General features: G+C 42.3%; 1 protein-coding gene across 7 annotated transcripts in view; it reads right to left on the bottom strand.

Annotated features, from left to right (window-relative positions):
* Positions 1-19,040, bottom strand: part of LPIN1 (lipin 1) — a 191,052-nt gene that overhangs the window by 71,548 nt on the left and 100,464 nt on the right. The window lies entirely within an intron of this gene.

Below are 19,040 nucleotides of genomic sequence, written 5' to 3'. Positions count from 1 at the left end.
ATTGGTGAAAATTTTAAAGATACTTCCAAAGAAAGAAACTATCCAAAGTGATAAAAAATAACAATAATAACAACACAAGACATAAATGTTGCAGAATGCTGCTTGAAGTTATCCACAATCAAAAATACATATAATAAAGAAATAAATAATCCCTCTGATATGAGTACTATATATTAGACTAAACTTCCTGCAATGTATTTTCAATATCAGAACACGCTATGTACATAAACAAAAAAACTAGTCCAAAACGAAAAAGAAACAGAAGAATAAATGGACAAGGTCCAGGGGGGTCGGGGGCAGAAAGGGGAAGGGGAAAAGAAGGGACACATAAATAACACAAAGGATCGAGAGATTGATAAAAGGGGCGGGTTTAAAACACGCCCAGAAAAGCGGGCTTATGCTATTCTCAATTAAGGGAATTAAGAATATAAAACCCTGCATTTCAATAATGAAGTAGATTTTAACCCAGGGAGAATCTGACATCAACAAGATACAGGAAGTCTCATACTTTACAACTCAAGACCTTTGTAAGGAAGAAACCTTATATTATATATACATGTGTGTATATATATGTATAGCGTTGTTCCTGTACTTTCTTTCATAGACCACGTGGCCATTTTTATAGCATTACTGTGATAATCTAAAAAATATATTATTTTAATATGTTTTACAAAACAATTGGAATGTAATAATTATTATTTATTAAAGTAATAACAGATTCGAAAAGTTTTTGAAATGTGAGTAAATGTGTATATTATTGCGCATGTCCAAGAACAATTTTTCGCACAGCAATCTGGCAGTGCTGTGCGGCTGGGCACGTGTCGGCTGTGCTCTGTCTGTGTGATTCCGAGAATTTGTGCAGGCGAAAAAAAAATCTTTGTTTCTCCATGGGCATCATTCTGGAATACACAACAGTAGCAAACAGCGAAATCGAGACATTAATCCCACTGAAGGCAGGACTCAAATTTGGTGTCTCTTGTGAAACTTGTCCAAAGTTACGTTAATATTTTTTTGTATTGATTTTAGTTGTTCACATTTCTCAAATAAAAAGCATGTCTTATATTTAAAAGCTTTCTTTTTTGTCAAAAAAACTTTAAAAAGGTACCTTCCCCCACCCCATGGGTCCCATCTTGACCTCAGCGTTCCCTCGCCTTTTTTTGACGCACCAAGCAAGCTTAGACAAGTTGATGCCCCTCCCTCTGCCCCATATACACCCAATTCCGGAAATTTCAGGTGTGCAAGGGGAACTAAATGCTCACTGACTGTGTAAGGCCTTGATTATACCGGCCGCACGCTGCCTCAGGGCGATGCGCCCGCCCGAAACCTGAACTGCAGGCAGGAGGCATCAGGAGGCGACAGGGATATGTGCCATAGGCGTGGCCATGACATCACATGAGCGGTTCGCCCTCATTGGCTAAAACGATCACGTGATGTGGCCGTGACGCAGCCGTCGCTCGGGGAAATCAATTTCCCAGATCTGCTCAAAAATCGCGCACTTGGCCGCCTCGGTCGTACGCACATAGTGCGCGCTCAGTGGAAACGTGGATTTGTTTTGGCGTCGCGCGCCAGGCCGCTTTGTGTATAAGCATGGCCTAAAATGGAGACAAGTCTTACTCACAGTTCAATCTGGATTGGATTTCTTCAGACATGTGAGCTTCAGTTGGAAACCCTGCTTACAGGCATTGTTACTACGTCACTGTGGACTCTGCTAATGTAGCTGAAGAGCTATATCTTGGGATATTTAGTAGTCGACAGCGACGTGAGGCTAAATACTTATCTGCCACATATTCCGCTGCTGGATGTATCTAATAACCTTGACAACGGCTACTATCCATAAACTGCTATAAACTATCTGTGTTCTGATTGAGAGAGACAGGAGTGCGTCTCACCCTCATACAGCTGCAGTTCGCTTGCTCTTCCTCTTGATACACACTTTAATTTTCAGCTGAGGATCTCCATGATCAGATTTTTCCCATCTGCACTCTTTTCCATCTATATATATCAATTTGAAAATCTTGGTTGTGAGTGTCTGGAGACCATTTTATTGGTCCGTCGGTCCGCCCGCCCCCCCACGGCTCTCATTGGCCGGTCTACTCTAAGCCACTGTTCCACTCACACACCACACTCTCACCCGTGTGGACTGCTCACACCCCAGAAGCTTCCTCATACTGTGTGAGCCCTGAGATCTGTGAGCCTACCCTGCGGATTACATCTGTAACAAACACACACACACACACACACCCCTGGAGACGCTGACCACGACACCAAAAGTAAGAACAACACTTTCCCCATCTCACTCCTCCAGACATGCCCCCCAGTCCCCCCCCCGCCCCCCACTATCACCACCCCTCAGGCCCTCCTCAACGGCTGTCCGCCCTTTTTACAAGGATGATTGTGAGTTTTCTACCTCTTGCTTTGAGGTTTTAACTTTTTGTACATTAAATAATGCACTAGATATTGCACTTTTTGTATATATATATATATATATATATATATATATATATATATATATATATAAAAGTAGTGCAGAATAAATGAGTTCTTCAGTATTAGGTGATACCTTTTTTATTGGACTAACAATTTATGTCATAGGACAAGCTTTCGAGAGTTATTCTCTCTTCTTCAGGTCAAGCAACACTGATATACAAAGGATTCAATACTGAAGAACTCATCGCAACTGGACTAACACGGCTATTTTCTGCTTTATTTATATATATATATATATATAGAGAGAGAGAGAGAGAGAGAGAGAGAGAGAGAGAGAGAGAGAGAGAGAGAGAGAGAGAGAGAGAGAGAGAGAGAGAGAGAGAGAGAGAGAGAGAGAGAGAGAGAGAGAGAGAGAGAGATCTCTATCTATCTATAGAGAGAGAGAGAGTTTCCTGTCACGTTAAATTCCCCATTTATGTCCCGGACCCTCTATTTGCCCATATAACATATTTACATTTATTATGAAGCTAACTGCCACTTTATATAAGCAGAAAACAGACCAGACAAAAATCTTTCCAACTTAATTATTCATTAGTATGTACCATATGAAGCAGCCAAAAAAGAAGTTCCACTGCTTCCCACATGCTGCATATTATATACATATTTGTGCTTTAAATGGAACAAGTTGTTTATTTTGTATGACTGCAGAGCATGTGAGTACAGATTTTAGATTAGCTTCTTTTCAGCAAATAGTAAATTAAATAAAAACTGAAACGTACAAACATATGTTGATGTGCTGACACAAGGTACCAAGCCAACTTTTTGTCAAAGCCAGGTTTTAGCTAAAAGAAAAATTATTCTCACTCCAATTTTTTAAATAGTGAAATAAATGTTTTTTGATAAATACAAAGGTCTTTGTAGCCCGGTGGTCACACACAGAACCTGCGACTTCTTTAATACTGGGGACTGTACAGACAAAAAATGTGCACCAAGAGTGGCACACCAAAAAGGATCCCCTTTAGATAGGCGCACTGCAGACCTGAATATAAAGACGGTCAGGGGTGGATGTGTAGTATAAAAATAACTTTATTAAATTTTCATGAAATGGTGTATATATAAAACTGTATATAGTGCTGTGCTATATACTGTATGATTAGACTACTGTTGGTCTATTCAAACTGCGTCTGGCGTTACAATATGCTCCCACTAGTTCTGTCTCCCTTCCTAGTTATAGTAGATGCTTATGTTCATTGAAGTCTAAGTGGTTACGTTAACCCTGCAGCATAGTTGTAGATTTAGGCTATACCAAGACTTGCAATACATACATGGGGCATATCCACGTTGTGTGCATACTGCGCATGCGTCATGTAAGTTGAAGAATCACGTATCTGTATATGTACGCATTGCGCATGCGCCGGAACAGTGCGAGAAGCTGACTGTCTGGACGGCCCGATTTAGGTGAGTAACGGGCAAAGGGAGTACTAGGTATGTGTTAAAAACATTTAGCAGTGGTTGTACACAGTGACACACAGTGCGCTGTGCCTCTGGATCCCTGCAGATTTTAGTCAAAACCCATTGATTTGTGGGACGTGTGTGCTTAATATATCAATGCGTGCATGCATCCGAAAAAGGTAATTACTCTATTGATATGTCCACTGGTGTAGGCGCAGGTACGGAGGTGCTGTGCACCTATAGTTACAAGAGTGGAGAAGGTAGTTAGCGTAGTGCTGGGCTAATTTGTGATAGTGAATCAGGTAGAGTAAAGCCCGTGTGGCCACAGTACTGCTTGTTTGTACACTGCTACAGTGAGGACATATAGCATACCATGCGGGACAAAAGATAGTCAGAGCAGCTGTAACTATACAAGGCAGCATAGATACATATGCACGGTGATATCAGTAGTATTTAAAGCAAGTACGCTGTGCTGGTAGTGAGTATCGAGTGCCGCCCTGTGGCAGCACTAACACCTCTTTAATTGGGTGTATCAATGCAAATAGCTCTGACACAGATCAGCGCACAAAGGAGCTATTGGAGATAGCCGACGCAGTTAATCATGAATCATGAGACAGCTAAAAGACCCGACATGCCGCATGTTTCGTCACTTCCTGTGACTTCATCCTGGGGACTGTAGCCAGGGTAAATCTCCCATAAGGGCGGAGGGGGGGGTGTGGGACGAGCAGTGCTACATGCGCATATTAGAACACGTTTAAGTAGTGCAATATTGTCGTTTTCTATCAGTTTGATAAAGTCTTATGGTCTGGATGAGCAAGACTATTTAAGTAAATTCGAAAGAGTCTGTTTCTGATGTCATTTCGCAAAAAAAGTATAATCTTCGCTCAATACAATAAAGAGGCCACAAAAGCAGAAAATAAATCAGCAAATGCCTCTTTGACCGACATGCGGACGAGCAAGTAAATTAGTAATTTTTGCTAAATTACTCGTTCACATGCTATTCAATAAACTCAGAAGAGCTGCAGTTCAGCAATAATAATAATTATTATTGTTTATTTATCAAGCATGAACATATTTTGCAGCCTGATACAGTTAGGAACGGTAGTTACATTAGCTAGAATGCCAAACAAAATAACAATAAACTAATTAAAAATAATACAGACGATACTGAGGGCTCTGCTCATGGGAGCTTGCAATTTAGTGCAGGGTTTCCAAACTTCTCCTCATGACCCGTGGCCACACCCAAAAAAAAGTGCATTGGTTAGTCCAAAAACTTGGTGGGGTTGTGGGTCAAGAGGAGAGGTTTGGAAAACACTGACCTAGAGGAAATAAGGGGCATAATTGAAACAAAAGATATACAGTAAGTGGCTGCTCATTTTAAGACCAGGTATGCCTTAAGATGGAGTTTGGTCCAGCCGCACAGCTGGTCCATGTTGGAGTTTGGGGGTGTGGGTGTCAAATAGGCATCCATAAAGAGGTGAGTTTTCAGGGAGCTTTTAAAGATCTGAAAGCTGGGGGAGAGGCCAATTGTTCGGTAGGGAATTTCAAATAAAGGATGCCGTAGGTGGGAGTGAGAGGAGGTTATAACGGAGGATGAGAGGTGTAGGTAATGGGGAAAACGAAGGGGGCAGTTGGAGGAGTATTTGGAGATGAGGGCTGAGATGTAAGAGTGCAACATCGTTGAGGGCTTTATATGTCAGAGCTAGGATTTTTAACCTAGATGATATGGGAAGCCAGTGTAGGCATGTGCAAAGTGGAGTAGCATATGAAGTGAGGTAGCTGATTCTGGCAGCAGCATTTTAGATGGAGTGGAGTGGGGAAAGTCAGATGAGAGAATAACAACTAGGACGAGGTTGGTAGTGGAGGCGAGATATGATGAGTGAGTTAAGATTTTGGTTGTGTCTTGAGTGATAAAAGGATATATTCTAGCGATATTAGGTAGGTGGAGGCAGAAGGACTTAGTGAGAGACTGAACGTGAGACATCAAGGAGAGGACTTAGTCAAAGATGACCCATAGGCAGAGGGCTTGGGGCGTTAACAGGATTGTGGATAAGATAGGGAGTTCTGCTTTGGACATATTAAGCTTCAAGTAAGCAGTGGGACATCCTGGAAGATATAGTGGAGAGACAGTTGGTGATGTGAGACAGGGGGAGGTCAGGGGAGGCGAGGTAGATTTGAGCGTCCTCAGGATAGAGATGATACTGAAAGAATATGTTTTCACCAAAGAAAGAGTAAAAAGTGTAGAGAGCTTAAGACAGAGCCTTGTGGTACTCCAACAAAAAGCGGGAGAGGAGACACCAGAGACGGAAACAATGAAGGAGGTAGGATGTGAGCCAGGACAGTGTGCAGGAAAAGGGGACATTCAACATTGTCAAAGGCAGATTCAGGAGGAGTAAAAAGAAATGGCCCTAAGACTTTGCTGTAAGTCACTGAGCACTTTTATTAGTGCTTTCTCAGTGGAGGGTAGATGGCGGAACTCACATTGCAGGGTCATACAGGGAGTTGGAGGAGAGAAGGTGAATCAAGCGGTTATATTCAAGTCCTTCAAGTAGCTTGGTAGTCAGAGAGAGAGGCTGTATCAAGAGAGGTTTTCTTTAGAATAGGTGAGATGAGCGCATATTTAAATGAAAATAGGAATGTGCCAGTGATGAGAGAAAGGTTAAAGAAGTTAGTTATGATGAGACTTAGTGTGGCAGAGAGGCAGTGAAGAACGGTCTAGGGCCCAGGCTGTAGGGTGAGAAGATGAGAAGAGGGTGGAAACCTCCTCCTAGGTCGAGGGCAAGGTCTTGGACCGTGAAGGCGGAGGGAGTCCTTGTTTAGTTGGACATAGCAGGGAGTTACAAATGCCACTTAAATGTTAGGGTTAAAAGACAGACTAGAAAAGAGAGAAAAGAAGTAGGTTTGCATGGCAAGGAAAGGGCAGTGTTATAATAATAATTATAGCAGGAAAGTATTGGAGGAAATCTGCCTTAGACTGTGATATCCTATAGTGGCGTTCGGCAGTGTGGGAGCAGTGTGGGAGCATTTTTGGAGATAGCAGGTCAAGTTAGTGTGCCATGATTGTGACTTATTGCCTAGTGCGGAGTGTGGTGGCAGGAGCCGTCTTGTCAAGGGATACTGAAAGTGTGCTGTTGTATAGAGAGATTGGCAGATCAGCAAAGGAAAAGGTAGAGATGGGAGAAATAATATGGAGACTAGAAGGGTGTCTAAAGCATGTGCGTGTGGAGTAAGGTGTTATGGAGGTGCAGGAGGTTGTGAGGCTGAAGGTTAGGATGTGGTTATTAAAGCTAAGGAAAGGAGAGATAGAAAATGTAGAGAATCAGGAGAAAATCAGGTCAAGGGGGTAACCATCTGTGGTATAAATATTTATGTTCATGGACGTTGACATTGGACATAACGAGTTTCCTACTAGGCATGCGTTTGGTACTGAAAAAGTTTCCATTACTGAAGAGGTTACAATGTCTGCACTTCTCACACAACAAAAATGATTTTTTTTTAGTAGAAGTTGAAAGGAGTGATGAACACAAACCACACATGCTGCTTCCCCCTCCTCAGACTCAAAAGTTGATACAGAGAAAATGGATCAAAGATAATATGACCGTGTGTAGTGTAAGCTGGATACAGAAGAAGAAAGGTGGGTAAGCTTATGAGTAGCGTATGCATGTTAGTGATATAATATATGTAAATATATGTTTTTATAGGAGGAAGATGGGAGAAAAAGAGAGTGACAGTATGAATTTCAAAGGATAAGAAGGAAAAAAAAGGGGGGTAAGATATGAAATGTGCAACATGGATAACATTTGTATACTGAACCTACTCCACCTCTATCTGTCTCCAGTTGGGGTAAATAGTGTGGGAGTTAGGGATAGAGGCAAAAGTAATAGCGAGCAAGCAGAGGTAAAGTACAGTAGGGAAAGCAAAGCATTGGTAGCCTAATCTTGAGAGGGAGCTGAAGTCATTACTTTAAATGTGGTAGTTTTGACATCCATCCCGTGTGTTGGCAGGTGCAATGCATGAACAGCAACAAGTTAATTGCACCCTCTGGCTGCCCTTCAGCTGCCGCCAAAGGCCAGTCCAGAGTTTATTAGGAGAATGGTTTCAGATGGAATGAGCCGCAGCTGAGCAAGAATCCAGCAAACACACACACAGAGCGATAAACCTGCTGGCTAGAAGGCTGATGATTTCCTTCAGTGTCTCTGCTGGGCCTTTAATTCGTTGCGCGATCATACTGGCGGCGCGAGTGCAACGCCATAACAAACTAATAGAGACCAACGAAGCAAGCGACCGCGCGACAGACTGGACAAAAGACAATTTAAATTGTTTTTGACGTGCGGTGGCTGGGTCATGAGAGCGGTTCAGCCACTGAGGGCGAACCGCTCATGTGACGTCACAGCCACGCCTCCCTGTCGCCCCCTCCAGTCTGCAGTGCATGTTTTGCGTGGAACGTCACGTGGTCGCGCACACCGCCAGTATAATCGCGGCCTTAGGCAGGCCCAGGGTGTATTAATGGAAAGGTTGCAGATGAGCAAAAATCCATCTCAAATACACACTGATCAATAAAACTGCTTGCTAGAAGTCTGACGATTTCCAATTACTGCCCTCGATGCATATTCACCATATAGAAAACATAAACCCTCCTCAATGCCAGCCCGCAGTAAGGTCTCACATGATATCATATGTTAACGAAGTTCCCGCACCAAAAAAGAAATGATGAGGTGTGAGGACATTAACCCCTTGGTTACCATAGTGGTCATGAAGTCATGCATTGTGATGAATGGGGGTGCTAATGGGTTAATAGCTAAAGCCTTTTATTATCCATTAAACCAGTTATATTGTACAGTATATGCTTAGCAAAAAGCAGACACTTCAACCACAATAGGCAAAGAGATAAAAATAAACTGCAAGTACTTTATACCACTTTTCTAGCAATTTGGTGCCATTTGTTAATTTTGGGATGCAAATGAGGTACTCATTACCCCCAAAACGTGCATTGCTAATTGTTGTTGTTCAGATTTGTCAGGATTAGAGCATGGAAATGCGTTTGCCCTAAATCAGTTATTCCATAACTATTATCTCCTGTCAATTATCAAATGATGGACAAACGCAATGATCTAAATTAAATATTGTATAAAGCACACAAAACTCAAAGGGGGTCATTTAGCAAAGTCTCCCACATTGCAAAATCAGGGGAAACTGGTGCAAAATCACAGCAGCAGGTCTATTAAATATGAAACTCCCATTGGTTTCAATGAGAAGGGTTTTTTTTTTACTAATAAAATTGATGCACCATCTTTGCCTCAGTTTTGCAGATGGGATACATTGATATATTATAATATACAATATTATGTTTACAATAATACACCTGGATAAAAAATTTCAATAACTCAATGTGAAAATAACTTATTGTCAAGAAATCCAAGGAGCAAAATTAACAATATTTGTAGATTCAGGTGCAGATAAAAATACCACTTGTGAGCAAATTTGCATGTTTCAGACAGGTCTGCATCATCTCATAGCACACACTACTTCCACTGCAGCCAGGGATTCTGGGGGATGACCTGTGTCACCTGTGAGCAAGTGACCTGCATATAGGACAAGGGTCACAGGGTTACACAGCTCTCTAGCTGGCTCCCTTTTCACTTTCCGCAAAGGTCCCTCAAATGAGTCATATCTCCCCTCAATCCTTCCCAATATACCATCTATCACGAACAGCACACTTTTGAGCATGTGACTATGCAACCAGGGTTAATACAAATGGCTATTCTAGCCAACTCGCCTCTCTCCTGCACAAGGTACTTTCAATTAGTTAATATTAAGCCCTTACTGTATCTACTCCCTTCACCACCAAAGGTAAAGATATTAGAAAAACATACAGAGCCTCTGGTCTCTGTTTATTAAAGAAAAATTACTACGCACTTCACAGACAAATCTATTGTAGCAAAATGTGTCTTAACATGTAATTTACTCTCTACAAAGCGTGCAACCAGTTCAATCAGAGCCCAAAGTATCACTTATTAAAGTTTGGCTTTAATGTACAGTACGAAAAGGCAGTGCTGAGATTACAGAAAAAGATTATTACAAGAACATACAGCTACAATACATGCAGAAATGTTTCTTAAAATAAAAGGATAAAACATAAGTAGAAATTCCTACACTTTACCACAGGTCATAGGTTTATCCAAGAGAGGTCACAGGCGTAGGAAATAGGAGAATTCACGTGTCTGATCCCAAAACACACCTCTTGTTGAATTCTAACTCATAATTAAAAAGTAGAGCTTTATATTCTAACTCTCCTTCATTGAGAACACAAGCTCACCCCTGTCATCAATCAGCCACTGGGTTGACAGTTTTATGACGTAGAAGAAAAAAACAACCTTTGACAGTCTGACTAAATATAAAATGACCTCATATCTTTATTTCTAAAATACTTAGACGCGAGTCATATCAATTCAGGCGAGTTTAATGAATGTAACAAGACTCATTTTGACAGACTTGCCCTAAGTTTGAGCAATAAATGGATATCTGTCCCCTGCCACCTTCTAAAAATCAAGTGTTTGGACTTATTGCGTTTGTCTCCTTAAACCGACTACAAATATCTAAACGTTATACTTCACAATAGGTCTCAGGTCCAGGGTTCCATATTTCAGATCTTTTGAATGGTAGGGTTAGTCACAACCCCTTGGCACTCTGGAGAACCTTTCCAGGGATGCCTTAAAAGCAGCCCAATTCAGCAGGAGTGAGTGAGAGAGAGAGAGACTTCGTTTTTGCTACATATACTAAGGACTTGACGGTTTGACTTTCTACCTTTTTCCAAATTGCATTTGTCCTCTTGATGGTTCTGGACTATATCTATTGAGCTTAAACTCTGTTATATTGATTTAAATATTATCATAATTTGTGGGTTCTGCTCAGCTGGTTGGGGACACGGGGTTTAGGGAAGTACATTTAGAACCAGAAGGAAAGGGAAGTACTGGGTAGACTAGCAGAGGTGGCTGTTTTTGGGGAGTGTGCAGTGGGTTAATTTATTTTTAAAGTGTGCTGTAATTTGAAGCCTGTAACTTTTTTTTCCCCTTTCTCCTGCCTGAGGCAGAGTGGGTGTGGTTAGTTAATTCGCTGGCCTAACACACCTGCAGTGGGTGGGGTTAGTTAATTGATAACCTAACACACCTGGTGAGTGTCCCTATTTAAACAGAGGCTTCCAACGAATCCTGAGCTTGCGTGTACTGACTGATCCATGTGGTTGATTTGAAGTGCTGGTTGTTTAAAGTGTGTGCAGTTAGAACCAGAAGCAGTAAGTGCTGGTTGTTTAAACTGTGTGCAGTTAGAACCAGAAGCAATAAGTGCTGGTTGTTTAAAGTGTGTGCAGTTAGAACCAGAAGCAGTTTGAACAAGGAAGCGGTTAAACAAGGTATAGTTTATTGAAGTACAGTTTACTGTTAGTACTTCTAAACTTCATATTTGCTAGAATGAGCAGGATTGAAAATGCCACTCAATGCACATCTTGCCACATGTATGTGCACTTGGAGCAGCTGTTCCAAGGAGCATACCGCTGTGAGAGGTGTGAGCGGGTGGTCTCTTTAGAATCAGAGATTGCTGATCTGAAGAGGCAACTTGCAATATTGAGGGACATTGGCAATCTTGAAAGGGAATTAGAGCTCACTGAGCAGGCCCTTGGTTCGACTAGTGGTGCAGATGGTGGCGCTGTTAGTGAGGAGCAGGTATGTAGCTTGGTTGCCGTTAGTGAGGAGCAGGTAGGTAGCTGGGTGACAGTTAAAAGGTGAAGCAGGGGCAATAGGGAGAGGCAGGTCGTTTCTGAGCTGACACATCCCAATAGATTTGCCGTGTTGAGTGAAGATATTGGGAATGTCGGGGCAGAAATGGCAAGGCTGGGGGAGACTAATTCCTCTAGCAGCCAGGGGAATATTTCCTCCAGCACCGTGGGGACTCAGGATGCTCAGATACAAAGAAAGATTGTGGTGGTAGGGGACTCCATTATTAGGAAGGTAGATAGGGCAATCTGTTGCCATGACCGCATGAACCGAACAGATTGTTGTCTCCAGGGTGCTCGGGTTCGGCACATTGCGGATCGGGTAGACAGATTGTTGGGGGGGCTGGGATTGACCCGGCGGTCTTGGTACACGTTGGCACCAATGATAAAGTTAGAGAAAGATGGAGGGTACTAAAAAATGATTACAGGGATCTAGGCCAAAAGCTTAAGGCAAGGACCTCCAAGGTAGTATTTTCAGAAATACTACCAGTGCCATGCGCTACCGCAGGGAGACAGTCAGAGATCAGGGAGGTTAATGTATGGCTAAGAAAGTGGTGCAGGAAGGAGGGGTTTGGGTTTTTAGAGCACTGGGACTCCTTTTCTGAGAGGTGCCATCGATATTCTAGGGACGGATTGCACCTCAATGAAGAGGGATCTTCTGTGCTAGGGGGGAGAATGCTAAAAAGGTTGGAGGCGATTTTAAACTAGGATGGAGGGGGGAGGGGAATGAAACAGATAATTAACTAAATGGAATAGAGGAGGATGCAAGATGGTATGGAGGTAGAATGGGGGCAAGTGTGAGTTTGACAAGCAGTGAGACACCCATAGTAAATACAGATAATACTAGAAAACTTCTAAAGACTAAACCAAGTGGGCGCAGAAAGGAAGGAGCAGATAAGATAATAGTACAGGCTGAAAAAAAACTTAAATGCATGCAAGCTGTGTTTTATTACTTAACTCTAAGGCTGCGATTTATGAGGTGAATGGTTCTGAACGCCATCAATATTAGCTAACAGCAAGAACATCTGACATTTAACCCAGGTGGCTATTAGCACAGACGCAGGACTCACCTCTCCGCATAGCCCTGCTATACAGAGTCTCTCAGCTGATACTCAGGAGATGAGAGACTCAGTGATTAGCACAGAGCGCAGGGAGGCAGGGCGCAGGTTTCATTACTCGGTGGAGCATATGCTTGCGGACATTGATCGCAGCCACACGCCGGGAGAACCAGCAGTCTAGCTGTGGCTGATTCTGTTCCCTGCTGCAGGCAGAGCTACGATACCTGCTTAGCAGCTTACAGTCCACGGGTGCTGGTTTCTCTCTTCCCCCTGTAACACACCTTACTAGTGCAGCTCGGCAGCACAACTGCTGCTGAATTTTACTGCGCACAATCAGTTAGAGCTACTATACTATATATACTTTCTCCCGTGGCCAGGGGGTAGTATTATTAGTACCCAAAACGGAGACTGTAGCCCTCATCACTCAGGACTTATAGTCATCTGATGCTGCCACATCATGAGACCGATATTAGGGGTCAAATTAGAAGTAGAAATCTACTATCATTAGTACTGTATAGTCTTAGATTGCCACTCATAGAGCATTTCAGTATACCACAAGGGTTGAACACTATGATTTCAATGATATAGAACACAAACTATACCTTAGGGGAGCTACTTAGGGGACTGTAACATTACTATTTAAACCACAGTTCCAAGCTCCAATAGGAAATTAACCCTTAATTTTTGCTCCCTTTTTGCTCATTTCATTGCACCATTTATTTTAATCATAAGTATTCTAATAAAGATTATTTTTAATATTGACATTCATCATTACTGATACTTGAGTGCTAACTTAAACTGCGTACTTTCTTTCTTTGGTATATCTAATGCAAGAAGCCTGACAGATAAAATGGGGGAGCTTGAATTAATAGCTACAAGGGAGCAGTATGATATCATAGGCATTACTGAAACATGGTGGGATGAAACTCATGACTGGACAGTTCATTTAGAGGGTTATTCCCTTTTTCGGAAGGATCGAACAAATAGAAGGGGAGGTGGAGTATGTTTATATGTTAAACCGGATCTAAAACCTATTATAAGGGATGATGTTTATGAAGAGAATTATGAAAATGTAGAGACTTTGTGGATAGAAATTAGCAGTGGAGGTAAAAGTATTAAGAAAATGTTTGTGGGAATATGCTATAAACCATCAAATATCTGTGAGATTGAAGAAGCTAAAATACTTTTGCAAATGGAAAAGGCATCAAAACTGGGTCATGTTTGCATAATGGGGGATTTTAATTATCCAGACATAAACAGGGGCAATGAGATTAGCGTTACAACAAAAGGAAACAGGTTTTTGGGGGTGCTTAAAGACAATTATATGACCCAAATTATTGAGGAACCAACCAGGAGAGGGGCAATACTGGATTTGGTCATATCAAACAATGTAGAAGTAATAACAAATATTCAAGTCCTGGAACATTTGGGTAACAGTGATCATACTGCTGCGGCCGAGTTTATTCGAGCATTTGCCCGTTCTCGGCCGCAGCAGTAACCTGGCGCGCGCCAGAGGGTGCCGGGCGCACGCCGAAGACACGGAGGAGCGCCCTCCGATCGGGACTTTCTCCCTCCCGCTGCCGGGTCCGCCGGGTCCCCCGGAACCCCCTGCCGCCGTCCCCCACATCGCGGGACACCAGGGCTCCCTCGGGGAGCCCTGGACGCGCGTGCAGGGGGCGCAGGCACCCGATGACGCGTAACCGCGCGTCGCACGCCGAGGGAGTATCCCCAGGGGCATCCCCAGGCTTGCGGAGCTAGCCGCACTCAAATAAAATGTGCCGCCTCTGTAGCATGGTCTCATTTGAAATAAATGATCAAAAAATAGATTTCTTGGGTTCAACAAAGACCTTAAACTTTAGAAAGGCAGATTTTAATAAACTGAGGTCTAATCTAGTAGTAATACAATGGGATGATGTTTTTGCAGGGAAAAATGTAGAAGATAAATGGGCAGTCTTTAAAACATTGTTAGAAAAGCACACTTATCAGTGTATACCCGTGGGTAATAAGTATAAAAGAAATAAGTCAAAACCAATGTGGCTAAATAAACAGGTAAGGGAGGAAATGGACAAGAAGAGGAAGGCGTTTAGATTCTTTAAGTCAAAAGGGACGGAGACATCGTATCAGAATTATAAGGAATGTAAAAAAAATTGCAAAAGGGCAATCAAATTAGCAAAAATGGATAATGAAAAAAGGATTGCAATAGAAAGTAAGGTCAACCCTAAAAAGTTCTTTAAGTACCTTCATAACAAAAAAATGAGAAAAGAAAATATAGGACCCTTTCAGTGTGAGATGGGTAGGCAGATTATTAATGGAGATAAGGAAAAAGCTGAGGTATTAAACAAATTATTTGCCTCTGTGTTTACCAGGGAAGAATCAAGTTCAATAGTAGTGCCGCAGGAGGAAGCCACAACCGCCATATTAATGAACAATTGGTTAACTGAGGAAGAAGTTCATAAGCGACTTGAAAAAATTAAAGTAAATAAGGCACCTGGCCCCGATGGCATACATCCAAGAATTCTCAAGGAGTTAAGCTCAGTAATAGCCAAACCATTATATTTAATATTCAAGGACTCCATTTCCACAGGCTCAGTACCACAAGATTGGCGTAAAGCAGATGTGGTGCCTATATTTAAAAAGGGAGCTAGATCACAACCGGGAAATTACAGACCTGTAAGCCTGACTTCAATAGTAGGGAAACTACTTGAAGGTTTACTACAGGATAATATTCAGGAATACCTAATGGAAAAAAAATTATTAGTAATAGTCAGCATGGATTTATGAAGGATAGATCTTGCCAAACTAACCTTATTTGTTTCTTTGAGGCGGTAAGTAGGAATTTAGACCAGGGTAATGCAGTTGATGTGGTCTACTTAGATTTTGCAAAGGCTTTTGATACGGTTTCACACAAGAGGTTGGTGTACAAAATAAAGAAAATTGGACTCAGTAATAATATATGCACCTGGATTGAAAACTGGTTAAAGGACAGACAACAGAGGGTTGCCATAAATTGAACTTTTTCAGGTTGGGCTAAAGTCGTGAGTGGAGTACCTCAGGGATCGGTACTGGGACCCCTGCTTTTTAACTTGTTTATTAATGACTTTGCGGTTGGGATCGAGAGCAAAGTCTCCATCTTTGCTGATGATACTAAATTGAGTAAGGTAATAGAATCAGAGCAGGATGTAATTTCTCTTCAGAAGGACTTGGAGAGACTGGAAACGTGGGCAGGTAAATGGCAAATGAGGTTTAATACAGATAAATGTAAGGTTATGCATTTGGGATGCAAGAATAAAAAGGCGACTTACAAATTAAATGGAGATATATTGGGGGAATCCTTGATGGACTGAGTGAGAGGACAGAAATAACCCCTATATTGTGGCACTAAAGAAATACACCCTAGTTAAAACTTAATATTTATTGTATAATCTTAAAATAAAACTGTTTGGAGTGAACCATAAATGCAGGACAAAAAGTTAAATAAAATAATTAAAAGACCGGAGAGGTGGAGTGGTACATAGGGTAAAATGTGTATAAACCCTATTGTCAGTCTATTTAACCCTGTAGTGAGAACCTCACTTGGTTTTTTTGGGGGTTTTTTTTCCGTGTCAGAGAAGTGTCACACAGGTAAGTATAGTGGGGATATTGTTATATCACTAATCCCTTATAGTCAAATCCTAAATGTAGGCTGAGTGGAAAAAACTATAAACTTACAAAAAATAAGAGGAGGTGTAAATGGATCCTAGCTATATAGGTGAATATCTATGTCTAGAGCAGCCATCTAAATAGCCCTAGCTCTATCTATATAGCTAACCTCTTATGAAATGAACATGGACACATACACTTAAATTGAACAGACTGACACTAAAGTCTGGGTGCTCTTGCTGCCCACGAATGCAGTCTACGAAGCACACAGACGGTACACAGGCCCACACCTCTCCGATGAGCCGACGTCACGTGATGATGATGTCAGTCGTACCCTACGTACGTTTCACCGTGACGGGCTTCATCGGGGGCGGGTTCCAAGTGATTTCGGTAGGTTTTTATTGGCTGTGGTTGCCGAGGTATATGAATCCTTGATGGAGAAGGATTTAGGAGTGCTTGTAGACCTCAGGCTTAGTAATAGTGCCCAATGTCATGCAGTAGCTGCAAAGGCAAACAAGATCTTATCTTGCATCAAACGGGCAATCGATGGAAGGGAAGTAAACATAATTATGCCCCTTTACAAAGCACTAGTAAGACCACACCTTGAATATGGAGTACAATTTTGGACACCGATCCTAAGAAAAGACATTATGGAACTAGAGAGAGTGCAGAGAATAGCCACCAAATTAATAAAGGGTATGGACAATCTAACATATGAGGAGAGGCTAGCTAAATTAGATTTATTTACATTAGAAAAGAGGCGTCTAAGGGGGGATATGATAACTATACAAATATATTCAGGGACAATACAAGGAGCTTTCAAAAGAACTATTCATCCCACGGGCAGTACAAAGGACTCGGGGCCATCCCTTAAGGCTGGAGGAAAGGAAATTTCACCAGCAACAAAGGAAAGGGTTCTTTACAGTAAGGTCAGTTAAAATGTGGAATTCATTACCCATGGAGACTGTGATGGCAGATACAATAGATTTGTTCAAAAAAAGGTTGGACATCTTTTTAGATGGGAAAGGTATACAGGGATATACCAAATCAGTATACATGGGAAGGATCCAAAAAAGGGGGAATGAACCCCTATGCTGATGCTACTAAAGTCACATATATAGGGACTAAAAGTACCCACAGTCCACTACTTTCTGTGATGTGCAGCATATAATTTATTAAAGCTGATTTTATTCTACTTTGGCTGAACTCCAATGCTGTGACCGCCTTCGTTTCATCTTCTATCTACATGGGAAGGATGTTGATCCAGGGATTAATCCAATTGCCAATTCTTGGAGTCAGGAAGGAATTAATTTTTCCCCTTAATGGGGTTTTTTGTTTGCCTTCCTCTGGATCAATAAGTAAGTATAGATATAGGATAAAGCATCTGTTGTCTAAATTTAGCATAGGTTGAACTTGATGGACCTATGTCTTTTTTCAACCTCATCTACTATGTAAATAAGTAACTATGTAACCTTGTGGTCCATTTGGACCTGAGGGAACAGGCCTGAGGAAGGGGTCTTCAACCCGAAACGTTGCCCCCCTATTACCCTCCACCCCAGCATTTTTTCCCCCCATACCCCATCCACCTCTTGCACTCCCTTTTCCCAGTTTTTTTCCCCACACCACCTATATTTAGGGATCATATTACCCGCTTTGTGACATCTCGCCAAGTGTATTACTGTCTTGTGCTTGCATTCAATTTTCCATTTTGGCATATACCCTGTTTGACAGTTTTCTTATAGTCAGTGAGTGCTGGAACCTTAGTTGGTGTTTACCTTTAAAAGTGTTCTGTTTATTTGAGTGCCAAAATAGCATATTTTAATTCCATCTCTGGCAAAACAAATACCCTTATCTCTAGATTCTATAAGTCCCATACAAAACATATTTCACTTTTAGTGGGCCGTCAGTGATATCTCCCCAATTAAGCCCTCTTTGTGGATCAGCACAGATACAGGAAGGGTCTTGACATGTCATAAACACAATTTGTTTTAAAGTCAAACTCTAACCACATTAACCCCTTGTAAGGATTCTGCTTGATCCGTGCCGGGTTTTGCTGCGATTCAGGTTTTCCAAGTCGCCTGCCCTTTCTGCTCACTGTGGCCATTTTGGGTACTGGCAGCCTGATATACTGTATAAGGCTGCAGTTCCTAGTGGGAGTCGCCAAGCAGGGTTCTACGTTTGCAGTTCCTGTTTGTCTTCTCTGTCACGCCTTATTACCCTTTTGTCTGTTTGGATTCCCCAGTTGCTGACCCCGGACCGTGACCCCGACCTCGCTGCTTTCTGCCTGCCCTGACCATTTGCCTGTTCACTGAATTTTGCACCACTGCTGCCAGCCCTGACCTCTGCCTGTTTACTGAACTTTGCACCACTGCTGCCAGCCCTGACCTCTGCCTGTTTACTGGACTTTGCACCACTGCCGCCAGCCCTGACCTCTGCCTGTTTACTGGACTTTGCACCACTGCTGCCAGCCCTGACCTCTGCCTGCTTACTGGACTTTGCACCACTGCTGCCAGTCCTGACCTCTGCCTGTTTACTGGACTTTGCACCACTGCCGCCAGCCCTGACCTCTGCCTGCTTACCGACTACGGATACTCTTACGGGACTCTGTTCCTGGGCTCTGGTCAGTTTATTTGCATCCCTACCTCAGCCCTGCGGGTCCGCTTCCTGATCTGAGACGAGCACCGTCACACCCCTCA

This window comes from Ascaphus truei, chromosome 4 (assembly GCF_040206685.1).
Source record: "Ascaphus truei isolate aAscTru1 chromosome 4, aAscTru1.hap1, whole genome shotgun sequence".
NCBI lineage: Eukaryota > Metazoa > Chordata > Amphibia > Anura > Ascaphidae > Ascaphus > Ascaphus truei.
This window is presented reverse-complemented; position numbering and strand designations above follow the sequence as displayed.